The sequence below is a fragment of the Oryzias melastigma genome, linkage group LG7 (genome assembly GCF_002922805.2).
Source record: "Oryzias melastigma strain HK-1 linkage group LG7, ASM292280v2, whole genome shotgun sequence".
Classification (NCBI taxonomy): domain Eukaryota; kingdom Metazoa; phylum Chordata; class Actinopteri; order Beloniformes; family Adrianichthyidae; genus Oryzias; species Oryzias melastigma.
The window spans coordinates 32,278,309-32,296,509 of NC_050518.1; the positions used below are offsets into that span (position 1 = coordinate 32,278,309).

Below are 18,201 nucleotides of genomic sequence, written 5' to 3' on the forward strand. Positions count from 1 at the left end.
TGGATGATGGATGGATGATGATGAATGGATGATGGATGGATGATGGATGATGATGGATGATGGATGGATAATGGATGATGATGGATGATGATGGATGATGGATGGATGATGGATGGATAATGTTAGCTTGAGGTTATAAACTTGCGCGTGAGCGCACAAACAGCTCTCAGCAATGGGGGAGGGGCAGGTTGCTTTGTGTCAACAGCTCCGCCCACAATGCATTTGTAATGACCTTCTGCTGCTACATTAGAGATGCCTTAAAAAACAACAAGGATTCTGATTTTGTCTAAAAACCTCCAATGATTATACGACAGAAACAACATGTTTGGAGTCCAGATGAACTCTCCCGACTGTTAGGGGCGGAGTTTAACCTCAATGCTGTTTGATTCTCCAAAGTTCAAGGATTTGTTAAACTTTTCTGGTAACACCCCCAGAGATGGTAAGAGCTAGCTAGTCCGTCGTGTGGTCCGGTTCCTCCTATTCTGGAACGTTTGAAGAAAGTTTGGTTTTTCCATTCATCGGGTCTGTCAGTGTCAGGAAAGACTCATTTATCAGCTGAGTCGACTCAATGCTGGAAATGACAGAAGGTAGTGAAGAACGTGGACGTTAGCTTTAAAGTTTAGTAGGTTTTTTGGGTCACTTTGTGTTTATCTCAGTGATGTTCGGATGAAGCTTTGATTGGCGAAACAGTATTAAAATCTTGATTTTTAAGGACAAACTTTGTTCCCTTTTTCCTGTTTTTGTGTAACTACTTGGCTTTGTGGGATTTGTTTGGTCCTTCTGAGGTTTATATTCTCTTTTATTGGCAAAAGCAACATTCACCCCTCAGAAAACAAACTCCAACCACAGTAAAGACAGATAAAAAGGAACTCATCAACTGCATTAACGTTTCAAGAATATCAAGTAGGATATTTTCAACCATTGTGCACATGTACAGTCTGGTTCTGCCCTAAATGCTGCATAGATGCTGATCCTGTGAACTAATGTACCTGGTTGATCCCATTCCACCAGGATGGACCATGAGCAGAAGGTCAAGGACCACTTTAGAGCATCAACAGAAGGTCAGTGGTTTATGGAGATATGGACAGTGGACTTCATGATTCAAACATGGAGGGATGGTCTTTCCTACACTTTTATTGTACCACACATCAGAATTCTACTGGCCTCCTTTGTGTGTTGACAAGCCAACAACATCTACCACAGACACAAGCTCCTAAAAACGGGACTACAGAGTGAATAAGTGGCTACAGCTGACTTCTGGTGCTCCTGGTGGACAGAGCTGAGGCGTCTCTCTGGTTTAACATCTCCACCGGGACGACGCGAATGCGGTTCAGAGAGAGAGCAGCAGCGCGGTTGTTGGCTCCATCCCGGACAGATGGATGCTCAAGTGGTTGGATGGAGATCAGTAGCTCCAGATAACAGTCTCACTGCTACAAAACGGCTCTCTTCTGCAGCTCTCTGCCTCCTGTGGCCTTCACCTTTCTTTGTACTCAGCAATAAATCACAGGCAGCGAGACGAGGAAGATGAAGAGGAGGAGATTAGAGAGTGGGCAGGAGGCCAGCACAGTTTGTGGGATTCAGCTCACAGACGGATTTTTAAAAACATAAATCTACACATCCTTTTTAAGATTTGCTCTGAGGCGCTCCCGCTACGTTCATGAACATGAGGGAGATGTTCCTGCTGATCCTGGTCGCTCCGCCACATTCTTCAGGTACGCCGGAGCTCTTTTTTCTGCAGGGGAATCGTTTGAGGAGGAGTTATCCCAGGACTCACACAGAAGGCTGGGGTTCTTTTTCTCAGCGCAATCTGTGAAATGTAATCTATTTGTATACAACTATTACATTTGTGAAAATAAATCAATCTGGTGAAAATTAGAATTACAAGAAAATCACGTCGACATCTCTGTCTTTGACTGTGAGGGATTTAAGGTAGAAAATGTATCTCCTGTTGTGTTCAGCCTGGAGCCGTGTGGCTCCAAATATTTACAAATGGTAATTAATATTGATCAGATTCAAGTTCTGATCAATATAATGGAAGTTAAAGCATTTTGTAATACTTTTCAACATTTTGGAACAGAAGTAGTTTCTAATACTATAAAACTGAGTCTGCCACTGATTGACCAACAAAACTCCTTTTTCTCGGCTGATTGTTCAGCTGGCCTGTAGTTATCACCTTTGTCTCAATGCAAAGACTCTTTTAATCCATTTAAAGTCACTTGGTTTCTTCATGCTAACTTCCTCAGTCATCGTTCTGTCATATCCTGCTCAGTCCAGTTTTAGCTCCTCCTCTTTTAGTTAACCAGGCTTTGGGAGGGCTTCTGCTGTGGTGGAGGAGAGCTTCATGATCGTGGATGTTGGGATGTTGGGTTGGTTCTAACTCAACCCCCAAACCTTTGGCAGACGTTGGTTTCTGGTTCAGCATGACCATCCTCACAATGACTCAGCCAGGAGTCTGTGAGTCTGAGGACTCAGCTGCTGTTTTACAGGTAAACCAGCACCAGACAGGAGGGGATGGTGTCAGGACACAAACACAGGAGGTTCAAAAGGTTCTTCCGTATTTTTCTTTTGGCTTCAGGAAAAACTCAAAGAGGCTAGAAAGCTCGCAGAACTCGAGAAGACACAAGACGATCTAGCAACAAGCTGAGGATACAAGCAGCTTCTAACAGAAGCAAGATAATAAACACAGGTGGACCCATTAGGAGGGCAGGAGAACCAGGTGGAAGAAAGGAAGGAAATTCAGCCTCCGAGAGCTGAGCTTAAGTTTCACATCTGCACGCAAAGACAGAATCATAGTTTCAGAGGCTGAAATGAGGCTGAACTTCCTCCTGTTTGCTGCACTTTAAATGTCTAATGTGAAAACTACTGTCAAACTAACTGTGAATTAGACAGTCAAGGTGAGAAGCTTTGACATTAGATCTGCAGCAGAGGATTATTCTCAGCTTCTCACAAAGAAGGTCGTGACCTCCTCTGATGTTTTAATGCTCTTATCTCATAATTCAGTTTGAAATCCCAGAGTTAAATCCTTTCTCTGAAACCAGCTCCCCTCATGAAGCTCGGCATGCTCCTTTAAAAATGACGTTTCCAGTGTCTGCACAAATTGTTACCTTTCAGTTTAGTGAAATTCCCTGATGGATGTCTCTTATTTTTCAGCTCATTTGTCCGGACGGACTCAGCGGTCTGACAAACAGTGATGGATAAACATCGTTCTAGGAATCATCGATTGAGGAAAGCCGCCTCAGCTGTCAGGTGGATGAGAACGGGTTTCTGTGTGGGCTCTGGTGGCCAGCCTGCTCACGGAAAAGGAGAACAGTTCAGTTTACTTCAGTTTCGACTTCAGCCAGGAGTCATCATGGAACATGTTAGCTAATCAATACAAGTCCAACATGACTGTTGGAAAAAGCTGTGAGTGAATCAGCAGAGAGTCCAAACGGACTCTCTGATGTGGACCTGAGTCCTGACCCACACAGGAAATACACAAATGCAGAAACACTCACATCAGTGTGAAGGTGGTGATGATACCAGGAACCAGATGACGTAAAAAAACAAAACTCAAACTCATCCAGAGAACATCTCCTCAAACAGAATCATTCTTTGGTACAAATGGTTAAGTTGACTAGTTTATGATTCTCAGTTTTAATATAAAGATGTTCAGAACTGCTGTAATTCTCCACCACTGATACTCTATAAGTCTTATTGAACTTCACACATGGGAGAAGTTCATTCTTAGAAGAAGTGATAAACGGGTCTGAAACAGCAGCAGGAGAAATCTCCTCCAACATCAGCTGCAATAGAAGCAGCCAATGTTTGTGCCAGGAGTGATACCTCCTCTAACTAGAGTCCAACTCTCTCCACAAGGAGGCAAAAATTCAGCCAAAAGAGGCAGAGGTCCAAAGCAACAGGACACAAGACCAGAGAATACAAGGAGGTCCTGAAGACCAGGCTGTGATGGGCGAGAAGAGGGACGGCCCATTGAGCATCACTGGAACTCCTCAGGTAGACCAGGTGATCCCACAGCTCATTCTTTGGAGACCTCTTGAAAAAACAGGAACCGGTCGGCACATCAATCCCTACATTCAGGGAACAAATCCTAATATCCCAACAACCAGACATTTATACACCTGGAGGTCATTTATACACCTGGAGGTCGTTTATACACCTGGAGGTCGTTTTTACACCTGGAGGTCGTTTATACACCTGGAGGTCATTTATACACCTGGAGGTCGTTTATACACCTAGAGGTCATTTATACACCTGGAGGCCGTTTATACACCTGGAGGTCGTTTATACACCTGGTGTGTGGAAGACCAGGAGCAGATTAGAGGCGTGGACAATCATCACGTGCAGAAAGCAAACCGTGACAGCGCATGGCGAGGAGTCTGCAGTCAGAGGATGACGCCCTTCCCAAAAGGAACCAGCAGCAGAATCATCTTTTTACAGAGACTTCAGTGCAGGAGGTGATCCATACGGCCAGCAGACACATCCAAACCATCTGCTCTGCTTGTGGGCTAAAAGGACATTTAAAATCAGAAATGATGACATGAAGTACGTGATCATCATCTGGATTAATGCTGACATGGTTTTCTACAGATTCCTACAGTTTGTAACTAAAGTAGTAAAGCTTCAACTAAAAACTGTCGGTCCTTATAAAGCTGAACATTTAATTAACATTAACAATTTTAAATAAATGTAAAGAAATGGTTAAAAAATGCAAAAGAGAGAAGTTCTATTGGCTACTGTATTTAACTTTTGTAATGCAAATTTGGAATTCTTCAATGTGTGTATATATACATATTATATTATTATAATGGAATATTTATGTCAGTACAAAGGAAATTGGATATCAATGATACGCGCTTCAGTGATTTAACATGAATAAGTTATAAACAGTCCCATCAGAGTCATGTTAAAGATGCTTAAAATGTGGGAATAAAGGAAAGTTTTTCTTCATCCAAATCCCTCTTAGAGCTGGAAAAATAATCTACGTGTAAAAAAAAAGATAAAATCAGTTATTAATGTACAGAGCTGAGATTTATGTGTGTATTAACACTTAGAATACAGAGCTGAACTCTGTATGTTTTATGGTTGTAAGTATATTTATATATAATATGTGTGAAGTTTGAAATAAATTAAGAAAGAAAAAAGAAAAGTTTTTTGAGGTTTGCTTTTATTTATTTTATAATTATTTATTCATAAAATGGTCAACATAAAGGAGAAGTGATGCTTGAAATGCTTTTTTAAACTGTTGGGAATCATCAGGGCTAAAAAAGACAAATCCCAAAAACACGTTACTGTTCTTTCTTTTCTCGTAGTCTAATGAGTACGAATAAGAGTCTTTAATTGGAGCTCATCTTCCAGTGAACAACTAAAAATAAAGATCTGTCAGTCTGGACTTACGGAACCATGATCCCTCCAGAACAAAAACATCATCCTGGTTCTGGTTCTGAGTGTCAGAACCAGAATGGTAACTGGTGTATACTTGTAAGGTACTTTTTCTACCTTCCTCGAAGGCCTGGAGCGCTTCAGTCACATTCACACACTGATGGTGAAGAAGTGAGACCAGAGCGACACAGAACCCGTCCAGCTGGTTGTCCGGAGCGTCTTGGGCAGACAGAGTTCCACCAGCAGAGGGCAGCACAGAGAAGCCTCATCCTCTGAATGAGCACAGAGGATGAAAGCAGCTCAGACGTCTGCTGCTGCATCAGTGGGTCTGCAGGAACGCATGGTGACATCCCAGCGTCTGATTACGGAGAGGCTTATTACAAACTTTTGCTTGTATTTGTCCTCACTGCCCTCTTGTAGATTTATACCTTTACTGTACTTCCTCTTAGCCCCCCCAGTGGGGTCATTATCCAGGACAAATGAAGCCAAGTTTCTGAGCTGCAGCAGAAGGAGGAAAACACTTCTAGTAAAGGGTTGACTCAAAGCCAGAGAAACAGTGGAGGGGGGGGGGGTCATAAAGAAGGACAAGAAACAAAGGTATGGAGGAAGATGGCTGTCAGAAAGACACATATTCATAAAGACAAAATTAATATTTTGAACACGGTTTTGTAGAACAATATGAACACATTTAGTTTTATGTTTAAAATTTCTCTTAAGAATACGACTTTTCTACGTTTTGTATATGAATTTCTCAATTCAACCGTTAGAATGCGAGTTGTGACTCATTTATGAAACTACGATCAAATAAAACTTTGTAGAATGTTATTGAAAGCCATCTGTGTGCTGCCCCCTACATGTGGAAACGAGGTATTACAGTTGAATTTTGTGATTGGTCAACTGGTGTAAGTCCCAGAAGTTTGACGTCATCATTCTCTGCAGCACCAGTATAACAGCCCCGCCCATCTCTGATCCTGTAACAGTTGGTCGTTAGCTTTAGCTTTAGCTTTAGCATAGCTCGTAGGTGTTTTACCTTCAGTTACCAAAAATCTACTGGCTTACACAACTTTTCAGACTTGGAAATTGTGGAAGTGAGGTTGAGTGTAATCAGCATTATATCCAGAGACATAATGATATATATCAATGGTCTTAAGCCAGCGTTTCGAAACAATAAAGTTCTGGACCACGGGCGCCGGTCTCGGGGGAAGCGGGAGGCGGGAAATCCTCAACCTCCTCAGAAAGTTCTATGGAGAAACTTGCATCATTTCGCCCGGTACCACTCTCCATATTGAAGACCCAGCGTATGCCATTTTCCAAATCTGGGCTGAGAATGGAGTCAGCCTCCAACTGTGCTGTTTGGTTACCCTTTAAAGCCCTCCATGACTCTGTTGTAGCCTCAGCCCCCCCCCCCCCGACACACACACGCTGGTCTGCTGGGGATCCAGCAGCACAGAGTGGAACAGGAAGAGCCTGAACACACTGGTCAGGAGGACCAGTTCTGTCCTGGACTCCCTGAACTCTGAGGAGGAAAGTGAGAGGATGATGTCGGCAAAACTACAGTTTATCATGTACAACGCCTCTCCCCGCTGAGCAGCTCCTCCAGGAGCAGATTGAAGGAAGGAGCGGTTCTGTCGGGCCTGCAACCCAACCGCTGGTGGTTCTCTCCTGACAGAAACACTCAGTGCACCACTGCATCATCTTAATGCATGTGCTGTGGATTTCAATGAGTTCTTTAAACTTATTTTATCTTAATGCTTATTTGTTTGCACATTTTTATTGTTTCTCTGCACAGTGATGTCTGATCCCCAGAGCTGCTGCAACAACTGTTCATCCCCACAGTGGTCATTAAATTCCACTATTTATCTTATCTAAACGTTCAAATCTGTCAGTGACTGAAACTCTTTCATCATGATCCCAATAATCAGATGTTTCTACAGCTCTGTGTTTAGTCCTTTCATCAGCTCTTGGTGTTCTCCAAGACTCAGAACATCAGTTCATGACATCAATGTGGTGATTCAGACAAACAAATGATACATTTATAGTAAAGATGGAGACGGGAGGAAACGTTCAACCCTGGATTTGTATTTGTATCAGGACATTTTTGAAGTATTCAACAGTAGCAATGAATCATCACAGTATTTTCTGTGTTTTAAAGGTCAACTGAACCGAAAAAAGAGAAAAGATTCAACTGGGAGATGATTGTTCCAGTCCAAACAGCTCTAACAGAACCCAGAGCCGGACTGACCTGCAGGACGACACAAAGAAGTTTTGTTTCTGTTCTTAAACAATGAACAGGACGACTCCCGCCGTAAACCGTAGCTTTAAAGGAGGAGGGGGGGGGGGGTTATTCTGAGCTTCTCCCTGTTGAATATTTCATGGCTCAGATTATGTCATCCCGCTCTGAGCAGAAGAACAGGTGAGTGGAGAGACATGAGGGAGGAAGACGACGACTCAAACCCAAAAATCTGAGTCCATCTGACAAAGACGGCGAGCGGCACGCTGCGCTCTGACTGAAGCTGACAGGAATCCATTAGCGCTGAGTCAGCAGAGTGAACGCACAGACTGATCTGTATCTACCTGAAAAAAGGGGAACCGGCCAATCGCAATTTAATATTGAGACAGACAGCCAATGGAAATTCATTTAGAGCGGAGAGCAAAAGGTCAATTAACCTGATCGACGATTAAAACTGCAGAAGCAGAGAACCTCCAGAAATGTTCACCTAGTGTGTCACACAGAGCAAACTGGAACAATATCGTTTTTCATCAAGAGTCAGAACGACGGCGACTTTGTCTGCTCCGTCCTTCAGGGAGGCGACACGCCGACAGCTGAGCCACAACAGGACAGAGACGACCCAAAGCTGAAGAGCAGAGAGAGGAGGCTGCAGTCCTGCAGGAGAAGGGACACGCTTCTACCAAACCTGGGGGTCCTGGAAGGATCCTCTCTACGAGTCATCTCCACACTAAACTGGTTTATGGGCTTCATTATTAGTGATGGGTGGAGCCACTAGGCCAGAGGTCTGCAGCTCCAGAGCCACATGAGGCTCCGTATTAGCTCTCTGGCTGTAGAAATGTGAGAAAATATATTTTTCTTTAAAGTAAGAGTTACTAAATTAGCCTTTAATTAATTTAGTGTCATTAAGCTCATAAATGTATGTCTGAGGTGCACCTAGAAGAGAAACTACATCAAGATTTTTACATCCCTGCTGCCCTGAAGAGGCCTCGTTCGCTCTATGCTTCAGATTTTAACTGAACTTCTTTTTACCAGAACTTTGGTAAAACAAAAAATCTGATCTTTTTTGGGTTCATAGCTCACATTATCTTTTGCTGCACAATGATGGTTAGTAGCTGTCCAGAACCACTCTGCCAAGATCTTGTTTGGCACAGGGTGTCTTTTATTTTGAAAGGAAATCGCATGAGATTCTGTCACAAGTCAAAAAAACTAAACTTCACGTTTGGGAAAATGCTACTTTCCCCTTTTACGTCTGTTTTTATTCACACCAAAAAAGAAATATAATTCATATTAATTATCTTAAAAATGTAGTGAATCCAAAGCATCATTACAGTTTTTCAAAGGGTAAAGTTAGACTTTGCAGCTCCTTCGAGGTTTTGATCTGCAGCAAACAATCTCAAATGGCTCTTTTACTGTTGAAGGTAGCCGACCCCGGCACTATGGCACTACAGCACCGCCGTATCAGTTATGAGATGAATAAAATCTCATGATTTATAGAAACATCTAGACAGATTACCCTGTTTATCCAAATTCATTCACTCACAACCCTTCTGTTGTCCTTCTGTGTGCTCCATGAGTGAAATGAGACCCTGGTGGTGGTCCTGGTCATGCTCACAGACAGGACAAACCTGCTGTGGAGACTTGAGGAAACTCATGGATGTTCCCCGCTACACTCAACAGTCCTTCTGAAAGCCGTTTAGACCGGCTGGATGTTTTGTGCTCACAGTTGCGGTGTTGAGTCGGGTCAAACTGCTGCTGCCTCTTCCTCTCCGCTCCACGAGGAGCTCCTCTTCCTCCAAACTCTCAGAACTGTTCTTCTGAAGGACGGCGATATCGACCAGCTGGGCTGGATCTCTGGTTTGCTTTCCTCTTTGAGAACTTCTATTCTGGGTGACAGCAGGCTGCTAAAAGCATCCTCGCTCTCCTCCTCGTCTTTCCTCCCCCTCTCGTGAGCCCCTCCTGTGTCTGCTCCCTTCCTCTCCTTGCCTCCTTCGGTGTGATCCTCTGCCATGTTTTAGTCATGAGGCGATGATGAAAGTTGCAGGAGAAGGGATGGTTGTTCCATGTTTTCTTCTTCTCTGGTAAGGGAACTTCAGCTCACTCAAAGCAGACTCCTGTCTTCTTCTCAGATGTATTTGTTTTTTGTCAGTTGTGTTTTTCTACTATTTCCTTGATTTCTGTTAAAATTCTGCCACAAAAGAAGGTTAATAATATGTCTTACTGCATCGTTGGCTGGCCCTAATATTCTTGATGAGAACCTGCCAGGAATTTAAGTCAGAGGAGGCGTCCTTGCATGTTGTTTTTGTCATTTTTCCATCTTGTATTTCTGGGTTTTGTTGGTTTGGGGTGGAGCCTTGGTCATTTTGATTTGTGAGCTTTATTTCCTTTGACTAGCTTAGATTTGGTTGGGCAGCGTTAGCAGGGTTGATGTCTCTGAAGTGTCTCTCAGTGTGAATGTGAGTGTGTATGGGTGTGTGATTGTGGCCCTGCGACAGACTGATGACCTGTCCAGGTGAACTCTGTCTCCGCCCAACAATAGACTGGTTAGGCCCCGTCACCCCATAAGGAAATGGACGGTTGGGCATCAGCATGGAGCTGCAGACTGTGATCAGCAGTTTCTCTGATTTGTTTTATGTTTGACTGCTGGGTTTTATTTTAGTTTGGGGTTGGATCTTGGTAGTCTTAGTTTACGGGCTTTGTTTATTTGTTTTCTTTAGTAAGTTTGGGTTAGGCAGCCATTATCAGGGAGCAGGTGACTCCGGTGGTCAACATGGCGGGTCAGCAGTCTCCATGACTTATTTTATGTTTGGCTGAGGAGCCAATTCCTTTGGTTTGTCTTTTTGTTTGAACCAGCACAATAAATATTTGATTTTGTTCTCTCATTTCAGGACACAGGATTTCCTTTATTGAATAAACTCTGTTCCTTTTATTCTCATTGGTGTCCAGTTTTTGTTATTGTCCTGTTTTGTATTTTCCCCCTAGACCCGAGCCAGGTTTACCCATATCGGACGTAACAATCAACAAAATCAGAAATAGTGCTCTGAAAATCATCTAGCTGATAAAACATCATCTTCAGAAACTTTTCTAGAAAAGCTTCAGGATGCTGATGGAACCTTCTGCCTGTTTCCCCTGGAAGATTTAATAGAAGGTGTCAGAGTTCTGTCTCCCCCTCTGGGCACCGCCGGGAGCCGTCTCCAGAATACTGAACACACTACATCTTCCAGAAACCCCAGCGCACACTTTCCAGATGCCGCTCACCTGACTCTCATCTGCCAATCACCCACAGGACACTTAAAGACTGCTCAGAGCCTGACTCAGTGTGAAGTATTGTTTGTGCCACTCTGCCTGCATTACTGAGCGTTTCTATCTGGACCCGATCGTCTGTTTCTGATCCTGATTATTCTGATCGCCTGCTGCCTGCCCCGACCCTCACCTGGACTCAGACATCTCTACCCTCTTAGATGATCTCATGCTCATGATTGACCTCTGCCTGTCTGACCCCGATTTAGCTTTGTGGCCTTTTAATTGTTTTTAGTTCCTCTCTGATCTAATTCACCTGCTGCAGGTGGAACCAGCTGTCTGCCCGACAGAAGGGAACAAAGTGTTTTAGTGAAAAAAAATGAGCATCAAACACATAAAGACACACTGAAAGTGAAGCTGAAGGTGAGAATTTGTTTCACTTTTGACGTAAGTTTAGAAGCAAAGGGGATTTTTGACTGACAGCAGAAAAATGTCCATCACAGAACTTTTTCAAGTAAAATACATTTGGTGGACTCCAGATATTTTCAGCCTTCATTAAACAAATGAACCATTGAGACCAACATAGACCTCCACCCTCTTTAGACAGCCGAACAGCTTCAGTCCTGGAGGGGTGCACACAGGTAGTAACATGGACAACCCAAAAACACTACCGCTCCAGAAGGAAGTTAGTATACAACTGTGAATACGCAAAACCACAGTCAAGTGGTCATTAAAATAGATCCACATCATTTTTCTTCACACTGAGATGAGGATCGAGGTCAGATTTTGACCTTTGATGGACAGTTTAACATCAAGCCTCAGATGATGGGAGTCCTTACTGGGTGAGACAGAAAAATCAAGGTTGGATGACCACGGACATGAAAATCTGACTTTGATCAGACTTATAGCCACCACTGGATCACATGACGTCATTTTACATTGCAGCAGACCACCTGACCTGCTTGGATATACGAGAAACGAAGCAACAAGAGCTCCACTTTCATCTTCTTCAAGATTTTAACAGATATACGGGTGCTGCTTAGGTCCATACGGCAGGGAGGAGTTCTTCAGACATCTTGACAGTTGGAGATTTCTGTCAACAAACTAACAAATTAAGATTTTATCTTTCAGATCAAATGTCTTGGTTTATAAAACACATTGGAAACCTGACAGTTTTCTGTCTGAATAAGTTTTTCCAACAGCAAATGTTTGCAGAAAACTATCAAGTCTGCTTCTTTGAAGAATGGTGATCAGAAGCTGCAATCCTCCTGTTTGACCGGTGCCCTTGAAGTAGAGTGTCCGCCCCGAGTCTGGAAGGTCGTGAGTCCAAATCCTGACCAAGTCATACCAAAGACTCCAAAAATGGACCCGGTGCCTCCCTGCTTGACACTCAGCATTAAGGGGTTGGATTGGGGGTTAAAGACCAAATGGTTCCCAAGTGCAGCTGTGTCTGTGGCTCACCACTCCACCAGGGGAGGGGTCAAATACAGAGAACAAACCATCCAGGTGTGGGACAACTAATGGGACGTGAACTTTAATTATCAGCATCCCTGCTCGGTCTCCAGTCACCTGATGAGTTCAGGGTTCAATAAACCAATGAAATTGTTGGGTTCAGTGGAGAAACCTGACAGTTTATTGGCTGGATGATGTTTTTCTCTGAGTGACACTTGGCTGTCATTAAACTGAAAGAATTGTGCTGAAAGAATGAAACAGAAAAGAAAAATGGAGAGACGAGTGGACAGAAACAGGAGACGTGAAGGCGAAGAATGTGTTTGAATAAAAGATGAGAATGAAAAGTCTATTTTCAGGGCTGTGCAGTTTATTTAAAGCAGCAGAGTCATTCACATCAAACTCTACTGTACATTTACGTCAGCGGCGTCCCACCAGCACTTCAGATCTTCAACAGAACCTTCATCCCAACAGCATCCATCAGAACTATCCTCACATCTCACAAGCTTCTGAAGTGATTCAACATTTGTCTTTGTCTGCTGCTTTCACACATGCAGCTCCCATCATGCTCCATCTCATGACTTTCATCAGACATTCATCATCTCTGACTATCTGAGCAAACGATGAGCTTTGTGCTTTAGTCACAACTCCCCTTCTGAACAGATCTGTAGGTGAAAAATGGTCAAATCTGCAGGTGACCCGCATAAAATGATGTTACAGCTCCTGATGAACCTGTAGGGCATTCATGTTCATGCACGTTCATTTCTACGGGCATGCTGCGGGCGACAGGTTGTAGTGAACACTTCATTAACGCTTACAGGTAAGTAAGGTTGAAGTAGGTGAGACACAGGTATGATATACGGGTTTTTATTTTTTAACCCCTCCAAACCCAGCACAAGGAGCCCATTAGGGCTGTTCAAGTGAGGAGTGTGTGCCCCAAGCGCATCCCTCGTGGATAATCTGGCTGTGTTGGCAACCACAATGTAGTTTGTGTGGACATCCTACAGCCACTTACATATCACATGCACATGCTGTGCATGCAGCATAGTGCACGGTCAGCGAGGAGCCTGTTTATGCACCTCACCAATGAGGTGAAATGAAACCATACGCCATCATCACCCGAACATCATAAGAGAGTGAAACTTACATTATCCCTACAAATAGTTCATGATCCATCGAGAACGTCCAAAACAATGGGACACTCCATTTTTATGACGTCCCGTAAGATGAGAGGAGCCTGGCTGCAGGCAAGATGAGGCTCAAACATTAAACTCATCATTAGCCGGAAGCGGAAATCTCAACTGTAGCTGGGAGTTGAATTTATGTACTGATACTAGAAGATTCCTAACCTTAATCCTAACCACTAACAGTAACCTGGTTCTGGAGATTTTCGGGGGAAGAGCGTGAACTTTGGTCAAACTTCGGTCGAGGATTTCCGGCTCATGATGCTCTGGTGCCATCTTGGGGCCATGTTGTTGTCTGCGGACGGGTCGTCTTGTTTAAGGTGGTCACACGAGTCTCAATGAAACTGTAGTACACACATGTACTCATCTTTAGATGCAGCCGCTTTAATCCTCTACATGGCCAGACAACCCAAAAACCCACAGCCCCCATAGGGATCAACCCTCCGTAAGAGTGCACGTGACTAACACTTTACGTTTGGGGACAAACCTTCATCAGTAGAGCAGTAACCATGTGTACATCCTCTAATGAGATTCATACATAGATGTTAGCTGGAGTGAAACATTCCTGACCAAAAAGTCAGGCGGGAATATTCAAGCTCGGAAGGAAAACCAGCAAAGAAACGGAAGTGGCCGACTCGGGTATCAGAGGGTTTTGCTCACAGCCAATAACAGTTGATGAAAGATTCTGATCCTCCAACCTGAAATTTTGAAATGTGTGAACAGCAGTGGATGATAATCTGGACCAGAAAATCAGGAGAAAAATCTTCATGACTTCAGCTATAAAATGACTACAAGTTTGCTTGTTTTTACCCATAAACCTTCGTGAGTCACGATGACAGAAGGGACTTCCTCCGATCTGTGGATGGGATCAATGCTCTACGTCTTTGTCACTCACTGATTGTACTTTAAATCGTTTTTATCTAGTAGAACGTAAACAGAAACAACCCTGTGGATGTAAACTCATCCTTCTTTCTGAATATTATCTCATTTAGAATCCACTCTGTTTTCCACTAACAGATTATTGCGTAATTTACTAATTTACTTTATGTACTTCCTGTTTCAGTTTATTCAAAAAGCACTAAACCCCAGCTGACCATTAAAACCAAGAAAAAATCATGATGTTAGTTGAGATTCAGTTAGTTCAGATTGTTGTAAAATGATCCAATTTTCTAAATTTAGTTAAGAAATGATAACGACAATTACATTTCGTGTGACAACAGAGTTTTTGGAAAGTATTGTACCAAGCAAGTGGTGACCAGGGAACCAGAGAAGCCCACAGAACAAGCTAGTCGGTTTGAAAGGTCCAGTCTCTATTGAAGGAGAAAACACAGAACCTGCTTTGGACCAATCTGGACCGTACCATTTATAAATACAAGAGGTTTTTGCCTTGTTTTGATGTTTTGGTTCTGGATTTATAAAAAAGAAAGCCGAGCAAATGAAGGACAAAGATTCGAGTCTCTCAGCTTCATTATTTCTAACGTGACTTTGATCCATTCAAAGAACTAGGAAGACAAATACATTGAAAAAGTACAAACTGGTTCCTTTAAATGTCTGTTAAAAGAAACACCAGACACGGGCCTTGTAATCTGTAGAAGTCATGAATGCTCCTGAGGTCTGTTTGGACAGGACATAGAATGAGATGCAGCTCCATGAACACACAGAGCAGATGGGAGTCTGGTACTGAGCAGGACCAGAGATGGATCTGTGACGTCACCGTCTGATCATGAAGAGATAATATTAGACACTCTGAAAATAAAACCACCAGCAGACCTTTCCTAAAATAAAACACACAACTGTGTGTGTGTGTCTAGGTGAGCGTGCTTGTGTGGCCACGTATGTGTGTGTGGGTGTGCACGTGTTTGTGTGTGTATGGGCATGTCTTTTTATGAGTGTCTGCATGTCTGTGCAGGTTTTTATGTGCAAGCATGTGTGTGTGTGCACGTGCGTGAATGCATGTACGTGTGTGAGTGTGCATGTGTGTGAATGCATGTATGCGTTTGAGAGTGCATGTGTGCCCTCTGTCAGCTAGAAAAATGAGGAAACAGAAAAGCTGTCAGCATGTCCATTTAAACTCTGTTCACTCAGATGTTGAAGAAAAACTGAACCTTTTGTTGAAGAAAATGTTTTTTTGTTTGCAAAGCAAAGTTTGAGTTTGTCTTTTCACTTTTTGTCATGAAAGTTTCCTTTTCACAGATAGTTGGTAGGAATATAAACGACATGCACGAGGTCACTGCTCCTCCAGTTTTCTGTTGTTGTCTTGCCTGCCTCTGACAGGGGGGTTCATCAGATGATATTTTATTTGTCCTGGCGGGACGTGTCCCAACAAGGAGTCCACGTCCGGTACCCTAACCCTACCCCGGTACTGGTACCCTAACCCGACACTGGACATGGTACTGCATGTGGTACCAGACACGGTACCGAGAGCCCCCCAGCCTCAGACATTCAGCCCAGCACACTGTGACCCAGTAGTCCTGGTTCCCACCGGACGGGGTACTGGACGCAAACAAGTACCGGATTATAGTACCAGTACCGGGTTATAGTACCAGTACCGGGTTATAGTACCAGTACCGGTGCACTCTGTGGGGACCTGGACCTGTGATTCAATGGGAACAGTCAACATGTCAAAAAACGACGAGTAGGGGTGTTTATTTTTACCCAAAACGTCAAAAAGTGTTGCGGAGGGGTCCTTCACCAAACGTCAGTTTGTGACGACTCGGGAGTGAGAAAGCATCGACTCAGTTGTTTGCTCACTACTGTGGAGGATGATGTTATAGAATATAGGGAATAAAACAAAAACTAGGGTGAGTGTCTGGTCAGCAAGGCTAGGCTGAAGGCTGTGCAGCATTTGCAGCCAGGACCCTCCAGACATCTGTATCACGCTCTGGGTAACCCTCCCCTGGAGAGTCCAGCAGAACCATTCCTGGTTCATGGTGTAGCCAGAGATCTCAGGGATCCCCCTCCCCGCTTGGAGAGAGGATCACCAGGTCCAGGTAGCCAGTGAGTGACACAACCATCACCTCTAGGCAACTGGCTCCTCCCACAAGGAATGAGGTAAGGGACAGAAGATCAATGACCCCCGTGTGTAACGTGTATTGTGTTGATGTGGGGAGAGTGTGTAGTGAAAGGTTGGGTACAGAATCCTGAGGACACATGTTTGTTAGCAGTGATGCCCAAGAGCCCTCCCAACAAAGGACCCCACATATCCAGTGTACAATTAGAAATAAGAATGGGGGGTGCAGAGCTGATCAGCAGCCGAGGAGGGAGGGGCCATCACACACCCCTCCCTCAACAACCCCAAGGAAGGACAGACAACTTCCAGACTGACCCTAAATTTTATGGGAAACACCCGTCACCTAGAGTCCCAAGAGTTGGACCATAGGCCCCCCCAGCAAGAAGAACACGTAATATTGAAAACTGACCCCCCAGGCCCAACTCCCCTACCCCACACAATGAGAGAAGAGCCGCACAGGAAATTACTCAACAGCTCCAGTCAGGGATCGCCTGGTCGGGGGTACTCGATCATCCTGGGACACCCCCCAGCGAGCCCTCCTCCACAAGACGAGACAGGCGTTCCTCAGAACAGGAGGAGATCCAGAACGATCACAACTGATAGCCTAATGTGGCCTTGGGGGACAGAGCTTTGAGGGGTGGGGGCTATGTTTACTTCTTTTTACCCTCCCACGCTCGGTCCATTCTTCTCCTTCTTCCATTGAAGCAGATCCTCAGTGTTTAAGCTTCTGTCCTTTCAAAGCGTCTCTAATGTGCTGCATTTGTCTGCTGTGTATAATCCACGTTTCTGTGTTTATTTTTACCTGAAACACACACACATGAACACCCACACATGAACACCCACACATGAACACACACACATGAACACACACATATGAACACACACATGGCTGTGTGTCTAAATATCACAGGAGTTATTTTAAATGTTTCAGATTGTCGCTCTGAAAGGGGAGGAGGAAGAGGAGGATTTGCACTCAGACGCTCAGAGGAAATAATTGATGAAAGGAAAAGTTCTTCCCTTCCTCTCTCTCTCTCCATGTTTATTCTAGCCTCTCTTGACCCAACAGAGCAGCAGAGGCAGTCGGGGTCAGGAGAGAAGAGGAAGCGAGAAGGAAAGACGAGAAGCGAAGACATGGAGGTGTTTGCTGTTTGTAAATCAGAGAAGTAAAGAGAGACGAGAGAGATCTGTGCTATGTCTAAGTCCTACATTTTAAAGATTTTTTTTAATTATGAAAAAATGAAACTTCAAAATGAAGGAAGAGATTACATAAAACAGTTTCTGGAGTGATGCTTTAAAATTGTTCTGAGCAGTTCAAGAACACAGGAAGGACTGGACTCTCAAACCAGATCTAGGGTAGAACCGCTCATCTCTGGAGTTGGAGATGCTTAAAGATCTTCTGGATTTATGGAACTTAGCATGTTTATTCAGAGGGTTTGGATCCTGTACCAATCGTGGTGCAGAAGTAGAGCGGTGATTGAAGATTCCAGCCTTGGTTCCCACCCTGCCCACCTCTGTGTCAACAGCCTCGTTTCCACTGAGCGGTCCGGTTCAGTATGAAGTAGTACGGTCTGGTCCAGTTAATTCTGGTGAGACTGGGTGCTTTCTTGGCGCTTTCCTCTGTTGTAATGACCAATTTCAACAGTAGCTCCACTCAAACCGGACCGTTCCGTTTTTCTATGGACCTCCAACCAAAAGGGGGTCCAAAAATGGTA

The 18,201-nt window shown here is 44.0% G+C and overlaps 1 protein-coding gene across 1 annotated transcript in view; it reads right to left on the reverse strand.

The window, feature by feature from the left end:
• kcnd1 (potassium voltage-gated channel, Shal-related subfamily, member 1) overlaps window positions 1-18,201 on the reverse strand; it is a 75,173-nt gene that overhangs the window by 13,819 nt on the left and 43,153 nt on the right. The window lies entirely within an intron of this gene.